This window comes from Rhinolophus ferrumequinum, chromosome 19 (assembly GCF_004115265.2).
Source record: "Rhinolophus ferrumequinum isolate MPI-CBG mRhiFer1 chromosome 19, mRhiFer1_v1.p, whole genome shotgun sequence".
Lineage (NCBI taxonomy): Eukaryota > Metazoa > Chordata > Mammalia > Chiroptera > Rhinolophidae > Rhinolophus > Rhinolophus ferrumequinum.
The window spans coordinates 15,188,379-15,210,122 of NC_046302.1; positions in this window are offsets into that span (position 1 = coordinate 15,188,379).

A 21,744-nucleotide genomic window follows, 5' to 3' on the forward strand; every position below is an offset into this window, starting at 1 on the left:
AGTGCCATTAATCCTCCTCAAAATCTCCCCTTCACTTAGAACACACTTATCCCATCATTCTTACTATTTTCTGAAGCAGTTCTGGAAGTCCTCTTTGTAAGTGTCTTTACTGGTGCTCTTGTGGCTGCTTCGATGTCCTGAATCATTTTGACTTTGGGGAAGAGCCAGAAGTCATGTGGTGCTAGATCAGGTGAATAAGGTGAATGAGGACATTACAAAAAAAATGTTTTTATTTGACAGAAATTGCTGTATACCAGAGTAATGTTGACACGGACCATTATCATGATGGAGGATGATTTATGGCACACTTTAAAACACACCTTCTCTTCAACCATATCTCACAGCCAACTGACTGCACAGAATAAGTTGAAACTTGTCACACACTGTTACTGAGATTCGACACACTGCTTCTGTATTGAAGATCCCTGCCTTTCTGTTGGATGGCACTTGGCCTCAGCATTCACCATATTTTGTGATCACAACGGATGTGTCACACATCACTTCTTGTATACAGCAATTTCTGTCAAATAAAAACATTATGGTGTGTTCTCCTCCATCTTATTCATTAGATATGGCACCATGCAACTGTATGATTTCTGGCTCTTCCCCTAAGTCAAAATGACCACGACAGGTAAATGTTTTGAATCAATTCAGGACATCGAGGCAGCTATGACAGTGCAACTAAAGATACTCACAAAAGAGGACTTCCAAAACTGCTTCAGAAAGTGGCAAGAATGATGGGATAAGTGTGCTTGAAGAGAGGGGGCGTATTTTGAGGGGGATTAATGGCAATGTGTCTTTTAATGTATACCTTTTTTTAATTTAAAGATTCACTGTATTTTTTTATCATGCCTCATAATGCTGCAATAAACATACGGATGCACATATCCATTTGAGGTAGTATTTGGGTTTCTTTGGATAAATACCTAGAAGTGGGATTACTTCTTGTCTCTTGTTATAGACTTTATTTTAAAGTCTATTTTGTCTAATATAAGTATTGCTATCTCAGCATATTTTTAAAAATTTCCATGTTCATGAAATGTCTTTTTCCATCCCGTTACTTCAGTCTGTGTGTATTTTTCTATCTGAAATGAGTCTCTTTTAGGCAGCATATGTAAGGGTTTTGTTTTCTTATCCATTCAGCCACCCTATGTGTTTTGATTGGAGCATTTAATCCATTTACATTTAAAGTAATTGTTGATACATATGTAATTATTGCCATTTTATTAATCATATTTTTTATCTTTTGTTCGTCATCTTAAAAAAGTATCTTTAACATTTCTTGTAATAATGGTTTGGTGGTGATGAACTCCTTTTAGCTCTTTCTTGTCTGGGAAGTGCTGTATCTCTGCTTTAATTTTAAATGATAGCTTTGCTGGGTAGAGTAATCTTGGTTATGGGTCCTAACTTTTCATCACTTTGATTATTTCCTGCCAATCCCTTCTGGCCCATAAAATTTATGTTGATAAATCAGCTGACAGTCTTATGGTAGCTCACTTGTAGGTAACTAACTGCTTTTCTCTTGCTGCTTTAAATGTTCTCTCTGTCTTTAATCTTAGGCATTTTAATTATGATGTGTCTTGGTGTGGGCCTCTTTGGGTTTATCTTGTTGGGGACTCTGCATTTCCTGGGCTTTTATGTCTATTATCTTTGCCAGGTTAGGGACATTTTCAGCCATTCTGTTTTCAAATAGATTTTTGATCCCTTGTTCTCTCTCTTCTTCTTCTGTTACCCCTATGATGTAAATGTTGGTATGCTTGACGTTGTCCCACAGGCTCCTTAAACTATCCTCATTTTAAAAAATTCTTTATATTCTTTCTGCTGTTCTGATTGGGTGTTTTCTGCTACCTTATCTTCCAAATTGCTGATTCAAACCTCTCCTTTATCTAATCTACTGTTGATTCCCTTTAAAATACTCTTCATTTCAGTTATTGTATTTTTCATTTCTGACTGGTTCTTTTTTTTATGTTTTCTATCTCCATTTTTGTGCTTCCTATCCCTTAGTTAAAGTGCTCCCTGAGATCACTGAACATTCTTATAAACAGTGTTTTGCACTCTGCATCTGGTAGATTGCTTGTCTCCATTTTGTTTAGTTCTTTACCTGGAGTTTGTTCTGATCTTTCATTTGGGACATAATTCTTTGTCTTCTCATTTTGGGTGCTTCTCTGTTTCTATGTATTAGGTAGAAATGCTATGTCTCTCAGTCTTAGTAGAGTGATCTTATGTAGTAGGTGTCTTTGGGGACCCAGTGGTACCATCTTCCTGGTCACCTGAGCCAGGTGCTCCAGGTGTGTCCCTTGTGTGTGTTGTGTATGCTTTTCTTTTGTATTTGAGCCTTAATTGTTGTTGGCATGTCAATGGGCGGCATTGACCCTCAGGTGATTGGCTGTGAGGACTGGCCATGACTGCAATGAGGAGCTGTTGTGCCTGGGCTGACCCTATGGAGCAGGATTTGCTTTAGCAGAACTTTGGTGCCTACCCAGTGTGTCCTTTGAATGTAGCATTTGTGGAATTGGTTGGGTAGTGCTCTAGTGTGATATGAAACAGGTGTTCTCATTCTGGGGCCACTGGGGAGAGGCTCTGGTGCTGGCCAGGGTCAGCTGCTGCCTGTGACTTACCTGGGGCCACTTAGTATTATCTACAAAGTGATCTGAAGATGGTTGCCACTTGTGGTGTGCTTGTAGGTGCCTGGGAGAGATTAAGTTGCTAAATGAGGCGGGTTGCCATTAGTACCAGGCTTGGGGTGCTTAGGAAAAGGTATGGGGCATGCCAATGCTAGATGCTGCTTGTCTGTGGATTGTGAACCTTTGAGAGATTTTAGTAAAGTTGCAGCATGAGTGGCTTGGGTGGGCATACCAGTGGGTGAGGCAAAGTCTCAGGAATTCATCAGGGTGAGGCAAATAATGTTAGTTAGTTTGATAGAGACACATCTATGGTGCCCACCTGTGCATGCAGGGTGGGTTGCGGGAGGGCTCAAGAAAGGAACAATGGCCTCTGCCAGCACTTCTGTCTGGGAGAAATCTTCCCCTCCAGCACTTTTCCTGAAGCAAGAAAATTCAGTTCCTCCCTATATGTTGCTGGCAACTTTTGAGCTACTGCCCCAGGTAGCTAGAGCTCAGAGTGAGTGAGTCAAACAGTGAGTAAGTCCATGTGCAGGTCCTTTAAGTGGAGCACCTGGGATTCCAGCAGGCCTCTGTCTCACTCACCCACAATCTCTGCTGGTTTTCACAGCTAGAAGATATGGGGACTTGTTTTTCAGCACTGGAACTCTGGGCTGGGGAGGCTAATATGTGGCTGTGATCCCTCACTCCTCCAGGGGAACCTCTTAAGCCAGAATATCCCTCCTGATTTTTACTGCCACATGTAGGTGTGGGACCAGCCCATTCCGCATCTCCACCCCTCCTACAAGTCTCCTACATTTTTACATTTCTCCGAAAAGAAAGGGCTTCTTCTGTATATCTTTAGTTATAGAACTTCTGTTCAGCTAAACTTCAGACAATTTTCAATGATGGTTGTTCTGTAGTTTAGTTATAATTTTGATGTGGCCATGGGAGGAGGCAAGCAGAGGGTTTACCTACTCCACCATCTTGACTGGAATTGTCATGCTTTTTTTTTTGTTTACGTTTGTTTATTCTCATTGCCTCCTTCAGCTATCCCTGAAGATCAAAAGAGTCTTTCAGTAACTTGCCAGTGGACTAGTGGGTTGATCAAAACGGTTCACAGACTATTGCCAGTTTGTGGGCTGTTATCAGTGTGAAAGAAGGCACCACGATGAAGCTGTACTCCAGCCCCTAAAGGCACACACATGAGAGTTGTGTGTGTTGTCTGACACAATTTACTTATTATATGACTTTTAAACTGTAGATTTTAAATGGTAATTTTAGTTTCTCATAAAAATAACAGACATAGGGATATTCAAGTAATCTGGGGGATTTTTTTGTTTGTTTGAGATTTGATAGCTTGCATCTTTCACTGAATTAACCTATTTAATCTAATTTTTCAAATTTATTGTCATAGAGTTTTTAATAAAATTTCTTACTGTTCTTTTACTATCTGTTTTATCTGTAGTGTAATTCTTTTTCCCATTTCCGATATTGGTAATTTGTGTCTTGTTTCCCTTGAATAGTCTCACTATAGATTTATCAATTATATTTATATCAAAGAACCAGCTTTTATTTTCTTTGTTTTTCTCCATTTTATGTGACTTCTAATTTATCTATTTATTTTATTATTCTTGCTTTGGGTTTAATTTGCTCTTTTTTTTTTTAGTTTTTTTTTTTTTTTTTCAGTTTTGTAGAGTAAAAGCTTTAGATCATTGATTTGAAACTGTTTTTTTCTGGTAGGATCTGAACATTTCTAAGCACTGCCTTGGTTTGATTCATGCTATATTGATATGCTGTATTATCATTTTAAATTCTTTCAGAACATTTTCTATTTTTCTCTGACCCAAGGGTTAGTTACAAACATGTTTCCAAAACTTTGGAGATTTTTGAGAATTTTATTCTGTTATTGATTTCTAGCTTCTTAATTCCATTGTATTCAGGGGACCTACTCTGTATAACTTTAAATTTGTTGAAATATGTTTTATGGCTCAGAATATGGTTAACACTGGTACATGTGCACTTGCAAAGAATGTATATTACCTCTCACTTTTACTCACTTTTATTATTCTGGTACTCTTTATTTCTTTATGTAGACGCAGGTTTCTGTCTGGTGTCATACTTCTGCCTGAAGAAATTCCTTTAACTGTTTTTTTCATTTTAAATCTAAGCTTTTGTTGGTCTGTAAGTCTTTCTTTAATCTTCATTTTAAAAAGATGTATTTTGATGATTATAGAATTCTAGACTGATTTTTTTCCTTCTTTCAGTCCTTTAAGTGTCAATTATTTGTCTTCTAACTTGTATAATTTCTGTAGAAATGTGTCTCCTAAATATTGTATTTGTTCCTTTGTATGTGCTGTTGCCTCCCTCCACCCCATGGCTCTCTTCAAGATTTTCTCTCTTTTTTTTCCTAACAGTTTGATTATGATGTGTCTAATAAAGTGTGTGTGTGTGTGTGTGTGTGTGTATTCCCATGTGCACATTAATATTTATCTAGATTATCTTTTTTGAAGTTCCCAAATTTGTAGTTAATTTTCTCAAGCATTATATTTCAATTATTTTTCTCCATTTTCTTTCTCTTCTTCTTACGAGTTTTCAATTATAAAATGTTAGACTATTTTACAGTGTCATGGCACATGGATGCTCTATTCTGTTTTATTCACTCTTTTTTTCCTCAATGCTTCAGGGTTTTACTTTCTATTTCAGTTTAAGTTAACTGAGTTTTGCTTCTGCTGTGTCTAGTCTACTGATAAGTCCATCAAAGGTATTCTTCATCTTTATTATGGTGAATTTTTTTTTTGTAGTTTTAAATTTGCTTAATAGTTTCCATCTATCTGCTGAATTTTCCCCTCTGTTCATGCACGTTGCCCATTTTTTCCACTAGATCCTTTTTCATATTTATCATCATTATTTTAACTTCTCTGTCTACCAGCTCAAATTGGGAGTCATCTTTATGTCTGTTTCTGTTGACTGTCTTATGTCCTGACAATGAATTATTTTCTCTTCCTTTATGTGTGTTTGTACATTTTAATCAACTTGGACATTATGTATTAAAGAAAAGTAGAGACTGACGTATCAAGCATTTATACCTTCAAATAAGTGTGCCTCATCTTCTCTCAGTCTATGGATATGGAGTATTAGGTTAATCAAGTCAGTAATTGACCTACGTTTGGGCTGTCTTGTTGCTATAGTTGCTATTCTATAGTTAGCTGCAGATGCATGTTTCTTCTGCAGTAGTCTATTATTACTTTGTATTTGGTGTGGAACCTGAAATGCTGGATAGAGAGGTTTTTCTCAATGTTTCTTTTTGAACTGTCAGTTTTGTTTTGGTGGTTTCTAAATTCCTGAGCAACAGAGGAGGACTTTGTTCACACTCTTGCCCTTTGCCCAACAGTATACTGATTTACATGTTATTCTCAGTGTTGGGCTTAACATGAGAGCAAGTAGACGCTTTTGATTCTCTTGTTCCCGTATCACTTTTAGGCAGGCTGTGTGCTCCTGGGCATCAGAGGTGAAACTTTTTCAGTGTTTCCGTGCTTCCTCACCATGGCAACTACACCCTGCCTTGTATCTATGGGAGCAGAGGGGGTGGGTGTTAGTTTTAGGCAAGAATGAGTTGTGCAGACCTCTGTAAGATCCTGGGCCCAAGCAGATTTCCTACCCCTTTCTCGGAAATAGATGTTCTTTGCTTCTACTTTTGCCTCAGAAGCAATGTATCTGTTCTTGGGACAACTGGCAAGGGATCTTTGTTTCTCCCCCAGTACCGTGTTTCCCCGAAAATAAGACATAGCCAGACAATCAGCTCTAATGCATCTTTTGGAGCAGAAATTAATATAAGACCCGTTCTTATTTTACTATAATATAAGACCGGATATAATATACTAATATCATATAATATAACATAATACTGGGTCTTATATTAATTTTTGCTCCAAAAGGCACATTAGAGCTTATTGTCCAGCTAGGTGTTATTTTCAGGGAAACACGGTACTAGGCTGCTTTTGCTTGTGGCTAAGTGCAATGCAGGCAGTGAGGGATGAGCCAGGCGAATTTTCAAATTCCTCTTGCTACAAAATACAGATAGTTTTTGCTTCTATGTCTTGACTAATTTCAGTTTACCTTTGCCTGGGCCCTGAGGGTGCCTTTTCTCAAGCAGCTTGAAGCTATTGGTACCCAAGAAAGAAAAGTCTAGGAAAGAAGGTGAGGTTTGTTTGTATACCACCAGGGGTTCTCCATCAGTTTTCCTTCCCTGCCCCTTTCTTGGGAGCACCAAGTGGAGGTCAGAGGAAAACAGCTTACAGTGAGGGCAATCTCTTCTTGTGTCTGAGAGTCCAAGGGATCCTGGCCTATAAATGGTCTTTAAGAATTTAATATTTTTTCTGTTTTCTTTCTGACCCAGTCTGATGATGACAGCTCTTCCTCATGCTCTGCCAAAAATTTGAGGAGGTTCTTTTGTGATTCCTTCACATTCTCAGTGCCTGAGGTAGCCAGGTATCATGTGCGAGTGAGAATGGGGGAAGTGTTAAAGGCTTGAGAATATCTACAAAGGTGTGAATTAGTAATCTAAGATATTGGGAATATGAATGGACTAATATTTCAGAATAGATTATTTTCTACAACAACAACAAAAAAAAGTAAGCAGAAATAATAGTAAAATTTTTCCTTATTTCTCTGTGACTTTCCATTATCCTGACATAAAAATATATTTCATTGAAGTAGTCACTTATTTTTTATTCTATGAAATATTACCACAGGCAATTGAAATGTTAAAGTAAATTATTTACTTATTTGTCATCATAAGGAAAAAAACTACAGAAATGTTTATGATTCAGTTATTTTTATATTATGTAAGTGTTTGTCTGGCACCAATGGTACAAATTATCTGATGAATGAGGAGATAGGAAATGATTACGGTTGATTGGCTAAAACTCCTTTCTGGCACTTCCAAATAATATATTTAATTACTGTTATGGGAAATTCTTAGCAAATTCTCTAAATGGATTGTGAAACTTTTGGAACCACATTTTTTTCTTCTTATAAGAAACAAAGATGATAATACATTATGACCAATTTTCTTCAGCAAAGTGTGGCAAGATCAATGTGACCCTTTCTAATATATGAAAATGCATATCTGCATTGAGGGAGGAATAACAACTGCATATCATGTGCTCAGAGACCTTCTGTTTAAGAATTCTCCTTACTTTATTTTTATTATTTTTTTGTGAAACCAATATCTCTGGTAGATTGGTAAGACATGAGGGATTTGTACTTTTGTATCTTGGACAAATGAATATTATAATTGAATTTCACCGTGCGTCCAAAATTTGGTCCAGAGAAAGTAATAAAAAAGATGAGGGCCAGCCCCGTGGCTCAAGTGGTTGAAGCACCATACTCCCAACGCTGAGGTCACTGGTTAGATTCCCACGTGGGTCAGTGAGCTGCGACCTCTACAGTTAATGCCCTCTACAGCTAAGATTGTGAACAATAGCTCTCCCTGGAGCTGGGCTACCGTGAGCAGCAGGAGGTTGGCGTGAGCTGCTGTGGGCTGCCATGTGCCACTGTGAGCGGCAGGTGGCCAGCATGAGCGGCAGGCAGCTGGTGAGAGCTGCTGTGAGCGGCTGACCAACGATTGGTGACTGATTGCCTCAGCCAGGAGTGGGGGGAGTGCAAGGCTCATCATACCAGCATGGGCCAGGGAACTGTGTTCTACACAACTAGACTGAGAAATAATGGCTTGAACCAGAGTGGGGGGGGGGGGTCGGCAGAAGAAGGGGAGGGGAAAAAAAAGATGAGAATACTACTGGAACATTCACCTAGTGCTCCCTAAGGTTTTGAGCTGTGGGCTGTGTATATGAATGTGGGAGCACCCTTCCGTCATCCTCCTCCAAAATATCAAGTGAACAATTCTGGCTATTGTTTGTACAGTTAAAGATAACAGTGTTCAAGCAAATGCCTGGAGACAGGTAGGATAATATCTGGATATTGCTTAACATTGTATTTGGTAGGGGAAAATGGACTGAGAAAACTTTTGATTATTTATTTCATTGACTTGGAATTTTCATCCTATGGCCTCAGAAAGAATCAAAGTAAGGTTTTTTTATGGACAAAGGAATAGACAATACCAAGTTTGGCAAAACAGAACAACTGTACACAGCTAAAAACCTCACTTCACTACACATGCACACACTTTTGAAAACGTAATTTATACAGAGTCAGTAATTTGAAAACTTCAGCATACATTTGAATTGCAATTATCTTTGCATCATGACTGAGTTCCACCACGATTTAATCTCATGAGGCCCGCCATGAATAATGCATGAAATCACGTTGTAGAGCTGATGTCCACACCCTAACCCTGTGCTCTCTTTCTCTGTCTCTGTTGTTTCTTTGCTGGTGGGCAGCTTAATTCAGTCACTTGTCAGTCTCGTAAATCTACTCTTGGTGTTAGCAGTTTATGCTATACTTCATTATTCTTCAGGATGGATGCTAGAGATTGAATGTTTGTGTCTCCCTCAAATTCATATGTTGAAGTCCTAATACCTTATTTCCCGAAAATAAGACCTAACTGGAAAATAAGCCCTAGCATGATTTTTCAGAATGCTCGTAATATAAGCCCTACCCCCAAAATAAGCCCCAGTTAAGATCGTCAGCCAGACGGACACATTTAGTATGTCCATTGAACACACAACAGATGTACTGAATTGTATAAATAATAATATTAATATAGAATTATATAGAAATGAATAATATTATTGACATTAATACTTAAAATAAATAATATAAATTATAATTAAATATTTGTAAATACCCACACGGGCACCTTTGGAAGAGAGGTAAACACCTATGTAAACATGAACTCAAGACTTACTGCCGAATGACCAATCGGAGTATAAACACAATGTACGAAAAACATGTGCATTTGATAATGATTGGACCTGGTTGTATCTAATATGAATCTTCATAATTCAATACTTCGTGTGTTGTAACAGACATACTTCATGCACTCATGTGAAATAAAGAAATGTTTTCTGAATTTCAGTGCCTGCAATATTTCGTCACTTTTGTGTGGACCATCATTCTTAACGGTCACCATTTTTGTTGCCACTCCTGTCTCGTTAGTCTTTACTTAATATTTGATTTAATGGTAGATTTAAAGGAAATAATATTTTGACCCCCAGGCAAGATAAGTGCAAAAAGAAAGAGCTATTCCATCTAGTACAAGAAAGGAATTGTGGAGGACTCCTAGGGCAAGAATCTCACAGCTTTCTGCAGAGAAGAAGTTGGATATCCGAATGGTCTGAAAATGGTGAGCAGAGTACAATAACTTCAGTCAACAGGTGGATGAGGGAAACGCTAAGAAGCGCAAGTGTGGATCAGGATGGCAACCATTGTTTCCTGAGCTGGAACACATCATCTGCGAAGGGATTGCTGACAGGAGAGCAAAAGCTTTGGTTGTGCACAGGGCTGATATTCAAGCTTTTGCCCTTGCAGTGGCACCACAGGTAGAAATATCCCCAGAAGAATCCAGAGCATCACAACACTGGCTGAATGGCTTCCTTCAGCGATATGAACTGTCTCTAAGATCAACAACACTGTTCAAGCTGGAAGATACTCAAGTTATTAAACATGCACTTGCATTCAAATCCTTTTTTGATGGCATTCACTTTTCTAAATATCAACTTTCCAACATGATTGTTATGGATAAAACTGCAATGTTTATGGGCTAAGGATCTCAAATGACAATTGATCAGAGGGGTGCCTCGTCGATCTACATTCCCTGCACTAGTTACAAAAGTGCATGTGTTACCTGTATTTTGGCAATTCGTCTGGATGGAAAGAAAGCTCCACCTCTAATCATCACTAAGGACAAGAAAGATAAGATTGAATGTGTTTCAGGCACTTATGTTCTTGAAACCAGAAAATCCTGGTGCACACAAGAAGTTATAAGGAAGTGGGTCGATTTAATGCTGTCATTTGTTTTGCGAGGTGGCCAAAAAGTCTGCTAGTCTGGGATTCAGCCAGCAGTCGCTGCGCTAAAGACATGAAGAACTTCTTTGCAGAGAGAATAAATCAAATCATGATTCCCATAGGAATGACTGCCTATCTGCAGACTTTTGATATTGCAATAAACAAGCCATTCAAGGACGATTTATGCATGGAAATCAATGACTACATTGAAAATAGAATGGAGAGAAATCAGCGTGGAGACTTTGTGAAGCCTAGCCTGCAAGAGGTCATGACTTGGTTGAAGAATTCATGGGATAAAATCACTGACAGCAGTGCTGCCAATGCACTATGAACAGCCTACATGGACAAGAAGTGCTCATATAAGGATAGCTCTATCGCTGGACATGAGAGATTGGGCCCAAGGGCTCTACAGAAAATGGAGTTGCAAGAAATTCAAACCGGAATTCGGGGTTTAGAGAGTTATGATGATGTTCTAGAAGAAGATGACATGACTGTATTTGAATAAATGTGGATTGTTGTACATGAATAAATGAATAAATGTAGATTGTTGTACATGAAAAAATAAGACATACCCTGAAAATAAGCCCTAATGCATCTTTTGGAGCAAAAATTAATATAAGACCTGGTCTTATTTTCGGGGAAATATGGTATGATGGTATTTAGAGGTGGGGCATTTGGGAGATAATTAGATCATGAGGGTGGAGCTCCCATGACAAGATTAGTGTCCTTATAAGAAGAGGAAGAGAGCTAGCTCTCCTTCCACTGTGTGAGGATATGATGAAGACAGCTGTCCTTAAACACCTACCAAGATCCCAACCATGCTAGCATGCTGATCTTGAACTTCTAGCCTCCAGTTCTGTGAGAAGTAAATATTTGTTGTTTAAGATACACTGTTGATTGTTCTGTTATAAAAGCCCAACTTATGAAGACTGGGGAGAACTCTGAAACCTTTTTCTTCTTAAACACCTTGCTACTCTAGAATACAATATGTGTATATTACTTATGCATGACACTTTCCTCTAACTCCTCACTTTTATTTTAGACCCCCATCCAGTACCCATACCAAATGAGAAAATCACATTAAAAATTTATTTCCAGATCTATTTGTAGCTGATGTTCAGAATTATGTCCTTCTCTGGGATAGAAAATGACTGAAGACCATGAAGTTATTATTTCTGCTAAAGTAGACCAAAACCTTGTACTCAGGGACCTCAGGTCTTACATTCTACACATAATTGACTCATTTCTCTGAACCTGACTTGATCTCTATACTCTGCCTTGCTCCTCTATGTCCCTATGGGTTAGTCTTTGATCAATTGTTCATACGTATGTTACAACTCACCTCGTACAATATTTAAACCTAAACCCGAGTCTCCTCATTTGTATTGGCTCAGCTTGGCTTCCTTTACGTAATACACTAATAACGTCTCCTAGAAGTTACATACTCAGAGGCATGTCTACCAGGATTTTGAATGTGGATATACAATGTGTTTCAGATTTGTATCCATGAATCTTTAGTCATATTAATTCCGAAGTCTTTAGATTCATACCAATCTGGATTACATTCTGGATCTTCCTCTTACCAGCTGTGTGTCCTTGGGCAAGTTACCGACATTCTCTGGACCTCAATTCTATCTTCTGTAAATGTGCATAGGATTGTTTTGAGGAACAAGTAAAGTATTTATGTAAGATACTCAGTACAGTGTCTGGTATATTTGGCATAAGTACTCAATAAATGTTAGTAATTATTAATATTTTTGTTATAATTCTTCTTAAAAGATGCTATGATGATCTTACGACAATGGAAATTCATGATGTAAATATTACAACTAGCAAGATGTGGTAAACATCAGCACTGTCCACTAATATTTGGTTCTCTTCTTCTGTACTGGGGGATTAAAATCTCAGCCCCTTGGAATTAAGCATGGCCATGGAATTTGCTTTGGTTAATGAAACATTTAAGAGCTAGTGTGTGACTGTGCCTCATTCTCCCATCTCTTTCTCTCCTGCCTAGGTTATCAGAGAACCATTTATTGATAGGGCTGGGCCAACACATGGAGGACTACAGTCCTGGAAAATTTAGCCATTTAGATTTTTATATTATTACCAAAGCATAATTATCTTACTGTGGCTGATTAAAAAGTCACTGAAAGAAAAACTGGTATCATACGTGATTGTTTCTTGGATGAGCTTGCCTATAAGGAAAGTTAGAATCTCAGCAGTTGGCAGAGGAACTAACTCTAGGGTTAGGCAGTGAGTGGTTTAAATGTATCCAAGGGCTTTGGTGACATGCTTTGACAGAGTTGGCTCTGATAGTAGAGAGAAGCACAGAGGTAGGTCAGGCAGAGCCACCATCTTAGTTTTAGGGGGAACACTGGGAGTATGAAGAAGAGGCCTAACTCCCAGGAAGGACAAACCTGCAAAATTTAACCATCTATAGAAAGGGATTCAATGAAGGAATTCAGCCACAGAAGGTGAACCAGAATGCATATCAGAAAAATGAAGCAAAACCCCAGTTATTGAACTTGATAAATATGGTAGGTTAGGGGCAGAGGCGTAAAGTTTGATAGACTAGAAAAGAGGGAAATGCTACATTCGATTATCATTTGGAATAAGGTACTAAAAATAGTGCATTGTATTATAAAAACCTTACACTCAAACTATTAAACAAATGAAAACCAAAGTACCTGAAGAAGTCATCATACAGCTAAATAGTCATAAATTAAATCTAATATAGATTTCACTTCTGAAAGTCTATGGTGGCTTGATAAAATTTTAGTAATTTAAAATACTGTAATGCAGTAATCAAGCATGAAATAGTATAGTTTGAAAGGGGGAAACTGAACACTGCCAATAAATGATCAGTCACAAAAAAAATATTAATTTTGTATTACAGTTATGAGAAAGTTTGAAGAATCCTTAGGGAGTTTTATATGTCTTTCAGGAAGAATAAACTGATGGAGTGAACTATGCCATTTAAAAGTTTATTAAGCTGTAGCAAGAATATTATCAGTAAAGAATGGCTACCTGTTATGTGGGATTGCCAGCCTCCTTTAAATTTCTTATAGATAGCTTCTGGTCTTGCTGCTATATAGGGCATGCTTATTTTTTTCCTTTCTGCTCTGGTTCTCCTTGGACAAATATGACATCTATTTCTCTGAAGTTTGCTAAGAAACTTACTGCTGCCGCTGCCCATTGGTGTAATTGCTGAGGTTGTCAGAGACCAATGTTGGGACAACTGTTTGTAATGGTTATACATAAGAGAAAAATTCCCAAATAACATAGCTTAAACAAGATATCAGTTTATTTCTTTCTGTCATAAAAACAGTCTTGGGATGGCAGAGTGGCTCCATGGCTAACAGGGACCTAAGTTTCCTCTGGGTCTAAGCTTTGTCATTTTAGTCTGCCTCCATCTTCAACGTCATTCCCTTTGTTGCAGGCCATGCGTAGAGGGAAATGCAGAAGGGAAAAAAAAAAAAAAATGCTTCTCCTATCCCATCAGCTTCTATTTAAATGGATTTCCAGGAAGCTGTCTACAGTATCTCTACTCACATTTCATTGGGTTGATAGCCACATGGCCATGCCTAACTATCAGGGAAACTAGAAAACGCAGAGCTTAATACCAGCCAGCAGGTTGGATTCTCTACTACTCTGCCACTAAAAAGACAGAGAATAGGTATCAGAAGACAATTAGCTCTCTTTGTCGTAACTACTAAAATCATTGGACAAGTGATACTGAGGATTTTTTATTTCCATATCCCACTGAGTTTTTTTTCTAAATCAAAACAGTATTTTTAATCAGAAAAATACATATTCATTGTATAGCACATGAAACACAGTGACATAAAAAGAATATTAAGTTTTTTCTCCACCATCCAGAAGTAACAATATTGATATTTTGGTATATATCCTTTTAGTATTTCACATATATTTATGCACTTATATATCTATATACGTAAATTGATAACTATATGTATATATAATATATTATATATGTACAAATACACATATACATAAAATATATATTTAATTGGGCCATATTTTAATATTATTTTATATACTTTTTAACTTGTTAACATTTCCTTATATCAATATTATTTTGGGGAAACAGGATTTAAAATTTTTTATTGCTCTATATTATTCTATCATATCAAAGAGTTACCTTGACTAATTTAACTGATACCCAAATATTCTATAAATATTTACACCTGAATTTTCAATATTATACCTTATGTGATGATGAAATTGTTTTTTTGTTTTTACTCATTTTGGATTAATACCTTAGCATAAACTGTTAGAACTCTTTGGTCAAAGGTTTTATATTTTGACAATTCAATATTATGTTTCACACTTATGTGTTTATATTTAGATTTTTTAAAAATTAAGAGTATTTAGTAAAACTAAGTCTAAAGCACAATCTAAATTAGGCAATCTCTTGTGAAACTAAAAAGTTTATACATGCAATTTTTCAAGGTTAATATGGAGTATTTATGTTTATAAGTTTTCCTTAAAAACAACAACAACACACACATACAGAAAAGAAGGTAACATTCAGCAGAAAACTTCTAGCATCACTGCCTTTCATAACATGTAAGTGAGGCATGAATGCTCTCTTCCTAATGTTTCTTTTTGATGTTAGCCTTCAACAAGACATTTCTTTTCTTGCATAAGTAAGGTAATTTTAAGAGTGTTTATATGAGTGGGCAGGAAGTGGGATGGTTTATTGGAGGAAGACTTGAAGACATTCACGAGTCTTTGGTCCCCTTGACCTGAAAAGGAATGATGGCTGCTTACCAGTAACCCAACAGAGAGAGAACGTGGGAAACAAATGTGTGACTGCATAGGGGAGAAGGACTCATTTGCTGGGCATTGTTCTAAGTATGTTAGAAGACACCAATTTTCTTTGTTGAATTCAGGGTTATGAGTATCATTACCTTCAGGCTGATTGAGTGGGGAATGCCAAAGACCAAAACACTCTATATCCAATGCAGATTCTCTCTTAAGACATTTTAAAACAAGACCAAACTTAGAAAAGTTGGATATTTCAGAGTAGACTGCTTATAATTATTTTTGGTATATCTTATGCAACTTCTTAATTAACAACTTGGAGAAAGCTAATTACCCAGGGACCCTCAAATAGTTTAATTGTTCATAGAAGGACTGAAGCCTGAAGGTCTTTCTAAAGAGAGAATGCTGAACATGTATATTTGACTGGCAGGGGTTTGAAAAAAATTTTTAAGATGTGGTTGTTAATATGGACAAAGGGAGAAAAGAATCTGCTTAACAATTATAATTAGAACTGCATTTGGGAAGAAATTTTAAAAATTTACTTAGCATTCTCTTTGCTTGATTTCATCCCAAATGAGCAACTTAACAAATCTTATTCTCGAGAAGTTAAGCTCATTTTTATGGCTTAGAATATAGATAATTTACTCTAGGAACCATCTCTTGAGTTTTTTTCAAAGTTTGGAAACACTACTTTATAGTAAAACTTCTAGTTAGGTTATCTGCTTTTAAAGACATAGTGTTTCTTTCCTTCTTTCTTTCTTTCTTTCTTTCTTTCTTTCTTTCTTTCTTTCTTTCTTTCTTTCTTTCTTTCTTTCTTTCTTGCTTGCTTTCTTTTTTAAAGACACTACTGAGATAAAACAACAGCTGTTTATTCAATGTTTATTCTGGATCAAATCCTTCATGTGTGTTTCTTCTAATTTTCATAACAAATCTGCAAGGGAAGAATTATTATCACTCCTTTGTAAATGAGGAAACTGAGTTTAAGAGAGAATGGACATTTGTGTCAGGTCTCATAGCTATTGTGTCAGAGGTAGGACTGACACTTAAATCATCTGGGCCAAGGCACCAGGATGATTTCCTAAGGAAGGCATTGGCTCTTGGATGCAGAAAAGAAAAAATGAAAGGTGCAACTGCATTGAATGAATCTGTGAAAAGTAGACATGAAGATTAAAAAAAAAACACTTCAAAGTATTACATGTTAAGTGTTTTTAGTATTTAAAAAATATTCAGTGAAAAAGGGAAAGTTTCAGTATCAATTATTAGTCAATATATATACTACTATAATTGAAAAGGATACCTAGCATCCTTTATGAATTTATGGAAGTTTTATAGTCTTGAGCATTTATCCTGATTAGCTCTATCTGTAAAATATGTTTTGAGTTAACTAATGAAGTAAGTGATTAGTTTTCTTCTGAGGGCCTCATTATACTTCAAGTTTTATAGCAGTGTCAGCTGCATAGCAGCATCAACTTAACACTTATTGAAGGCTACAAATGCATTGAATGCTAAGTAGATAAGAACTTGGACAATTTAGGAAGGAATACTTTGAGCATAATGGGAGTATAAATAGCATCACATCTTCATATATGGCTTTTTATTCATTTGTAATGTTCATATGGTTATTGGATATACGTTATGTAAGGTAATGTTTAGGAATCGGATATGTTTAGCTCTTGAGAAACAACATAGCTAAATGCTTATAGTCTCCTGAGCAAGATTTCCTGGGTGCAAATCCTGAAATCCTGAATCAGCCATTTACCAGTTGTGTTTTCTTTATGTATAGTTTAAACTCTTTATGCCTCAGTTCTCTTATCTTTAAAGTGACAATAATAACAGCATCTTTATCACAGGGTTTTTATGAGGATTACATGTATTAATATTTGTAATACATTTAGAATACTTTATGATATATAACGAGTACTGTGTGAGTGATACTTGTTTTAGGAAACAACATGTAAAACAGGATACGTGGATTAGTAATAGCTTTACTCACAACCATAATTTTGAAAATGCAATCCAGCAATTTCTTCAGTTTCTTTGGTGCCAGGGAGGTGCCATGATAAGTTTCCATGTGGAATGATTGTGTTAAACAGAAGCTAACTCATTCTAACACAATTTTGGAGGGATTAGAGGTCTTTAAGATTGTTTGAAGTTGGTTTTTCATCTCAGCTTGTGGTTCTTATGTCAAGGAGCCTTGGTGAGATTAAAACTTTGAGTTTTAGAATACCAAGAGCAAACAATATATCCTAGTCAATTCCAGAGAAAGAGAACAAGAGAATTGAAACTGCATCTGACTTCTCAACCGTGGACATTGTACTGGAGGACAAGGACGACAGTTTCAAAATTTGAAGGAAAATTATTTTAACCTAGAATTCTATACCCAAACTTTCAATCAATTGTATAATAAGGTAACATTTTCAGATAGTCAAAGACTCAGGAAGTTTACTTACCCTACTTCCTGTTATATCCAGGAAGTTATTTAAATGATGGACTAGAGCAAAATGAGGACCAAGTCAAGAAGAAACACTATGCTAAGCAAAACAAGTCAGACAGAAAAAGTCAAGAACCATATGACTTCACTCATATGTGGGATATAAAACTGAAAGCAACAAACAAACACACAAAAACTCGTAGACACAGACAATAGTTTAGTGGTTACCAGATGGTAAGGGGGTGAGGGGTGGTAGAAGAGGGTAAAGGGGATCAAATATATGGTGATGGAAGGACAACTAAGTCTGGGTGGTGAACACACAATGCAATATGTAGATGATGTATTATAGAAATGTGCACTTGAAACCTATGTAATTTTACTAAACATTGTAACCCCAATAAAAAAAAAAAAGAAAAAGAAAATGGAACAGTTGATCTCACTCAGAAGAGTAATAGGCACATTCCCATGATGATATCTGGGCAGTAAGCCCTGAGAACCATTGGTTCAGTTTGAGCATAAAAACACAGGAACAGAAGGGAAGAAACAAAGACAAAGAGTTAAAGAAAGTAGATAATGCTCTTGAGAGACTGAAAGTGTTAAGACAGAATACACAGAAAAAGCGAAGGGCAATTAGCAAAAGTTTGAAAAATGTATACAGTGTTCTATTGGTCCAAGGGCAACACTGGGTCTTTTTATTTTTTATCACTTCTCTCTTGATTATGCTTGTCAACTTTTATATGGTACATTCTGTGAAATAGATCCAGCTCCTCACTTTTGTGCACTGAGAATGGGGTCGGAGTGGATTGTTCATATTCTTCACGGAGTCTAGAATAGTTGCATTGCTTCTCACTTAAACTGGGATGGTTCAAAGTCAGTGTGTAAGCAGCTGCAGCAGCAGCCACAGCCACAGACAAGACTAGACACAACTGATGGGATGGTGAATACTTGGTGAAATACTTGTTAACAGGATAACAAACTATCTGGTTAGTTCTTCTGCTTAGGAAAGAACAACTTTTCTAACCCACATCAAGCAACTGCTTTATTGCAAAGGGCAGAATCTGTCATCACAATGAACCGAGGCTTTGTTTTAGATAGCTGTTTTTCCCATGTACTGTGCTCTAGATATGATGCTGTCCCTCATGCTACCAGTACAAGTTTCTGTTTTCACACTGTGATCTTATTAGGAGTATACATTCTTTTAAAATTGTAGTTTGATTAAATTTCGAAATGTTGCTTGATTAAACTATGTGCATCAGTGTATTTGGATTCTAAATAATGATAAAGTATTTCTTCATAAATATAAAGTGAATCGTTATATCAAAGAACACATTTAATATGGGATGCCAAAAGTGACACTCCATGTTGGAGCATCTTAGGTTCTAAAGATGTCTTATCCATTATCAGACAATCAGTAATATATAATCTATTTGCAGTCAGGAAGACTCAGGAAAGATGGCCAGAGGTGCATAAATCTGGGAACTTTAATTAATGTTTTCCTCGTCATTGTCCCATAAGTTATTTTGTCAGGTGATAATAGCTTCTCTCAGAAACTGTATTCAACTCTATATTTCAAATTTCCACAGAAAAATGATATAATAATTCTTATATTATGCTAACTTTGACCTTGAGAAGGCTATTTTAAATATGAAAGAAAAGCTTTAGGTGACTAGTTCATGATGCATCAGTTTATCTGTTTTCTCTCTTGTAAGGATTTGCATTACTTTTACTTGGTACAGCCTGATAATTAAAGAATTGAGAAATTGTTGTTTCAAATCTAAGTTAAAATGAATGAGAGATATGTTACCTGAGAAAAACAATTATGTTGCATTACCTGATAGCCTCATTGCTAGAGAAACCTGATCACTGATATAAATAACGATACTTATTTATTAAATAATTTGTAGAGAAATAAACACCATATAGAAATTGAAAGCACATAAGGAGAAACACACTATTAATTTTGTCCAACAGAAAATCAATAGCAGTGATATATTTAGATCTAAATATCAGTCTATCAATTATAAAAGAGATGAGCGAATCACATTTAGTTATCATTTAGTAAGCAACAGAAAGAGTAAATTGTTCCATATATTTCTATATTTCTTTTTAGAAATTTGGTTTTTTTGAGAGAATATTTTTCCTGTTCAAATGACAATTCTTCACATGTATAACATACAGTATTTTTCTGCCTTCTTAAAATAACCTTCTCAAATGTAATTAACATGACAGAAACCCAATTAGAGGCAAACAAAGTGAAGGTCAGAACCTACAGGACCTAGGACACATGGTTGATGAGATAATAGCTGAGATTTGGAGGGAAGCTCTATGGCTTTTACAAGCATCAATTTAGAGTTTTCTTACTTAAAAAGTAAAAAAGAGACATATGAAAAATTGTAAACTGCCTTTAGGACTAACATCACCAATATTTATCTAATACTGTTAATCTGGCTTTGCCCATATTCTAACTTCAATAGTAGCTCCATTAAATTACAATTTAAGAATCAGGTGTTTTCTGATATAAGTAATTTATAGTCTGAAACCTATCAGGCTGCCATCAATTGACACTTGCTCTTACATTTATCTGGAATCAGTAATGTTCAAAATATATTATTATCAACCAGTTTGTGTTCTAAAATTGTTACCATTAAATACTAAGATTTCTCTATATTTTATAGATTCACAAGGTTGTGTTTTTTTAAAAAATCAAAATAGTATTGAAGTCAAAATGTTAGTGCTAGTATTTGTAAAAATCCAAATCAATCTTTCAATTATTTCATATTTCATGAAGTTAGAACTTTTGGAATAAAATGGAAAGCTGTTTAATATTTATGATTATATTTCCTTCTTTCTGTAATTCACTAGCCTCCTCCTCTTTCAGTTGTAAATAGAGCTTTTTTTTTCTCTCTCCTGATTGCATCAGATACTATTGGCTGCCTTCTTAGCATTTGATTTCCTCTTTCTTCCTGACTACCAAATCGTTTATGCCAATTTGAATCTGGCCTTCTGTTACTTGTGGCAAAATGATCTATTCACAAAAAGCAAACCCTCACTGAACTTTTAGATTATGCTAGTATGCTATATGGGCTAGATAATTAAAGTCATAAAGACAATCATTTAAGCATGGGAGTCCCATTTTCTTTTTCCCTGTTTCTCAAATCTTTGGGCTAGTTAGAAATAAGAATTCTCTCTCTCTGTTGCAACAGCTTTTCCTAAGCCCCTCTCCTGAAGATAAATAAACTTCTTCTATGTCACATCTTCTTAGAGTTCAGATCTTGGATATCTTATTTTTACAATTTACCTCTACTCTCTAGATAATTTCATGATTTTAAGTACCAACTATACATTGACAATTTTTAAATTTACAGCTCCAGCCTGGAGCTCTACCCTGAACTCCAGAATCCTGTCTCCTAGAATCAACTGATTTCTTGACATCTCCTCTTGGGTTTCTAATAGACAGCTCAAATTTAGGAAGTCTGAAACTGAACTCCGCTTCCCCCACCCCTCCAAAGAAATATGTTCTGCCATAATCTTCTCAGTTAATGCTACCTCTGTCCTTCCAGCTTCTCAGACCAAAAACCTCGGAGCCATCTTTGACAGATGTAGTTCTCCTACACTCCACATCCAATCCATCAACATACCCTGTTGGCTCTATCTTCCGAATATACTTGCAATGAGACATTTTCTAGCAGCTTGCGTATTACTGCTCTAGACCTCAGCTCTGACTCTCTCTTGTAAGTAAAGATTGGCTCCATGTTCCTTCTCTGATCTGCTGTCTACCCTCCCCTTCTTACTACCACCTAGCCTTGTAGCATTCCTTGCTACAAGTATTTGCTATTTCCAGGACATGGAAAGGCAGGAAGTTTCCCACCTACCACCCCCACCTCTTCCATAGCACCTAATTGATCTCTAAATTCCTTGAGATTTCTGCTCAAATATTAATGAGAAGTGAGGCTTTCC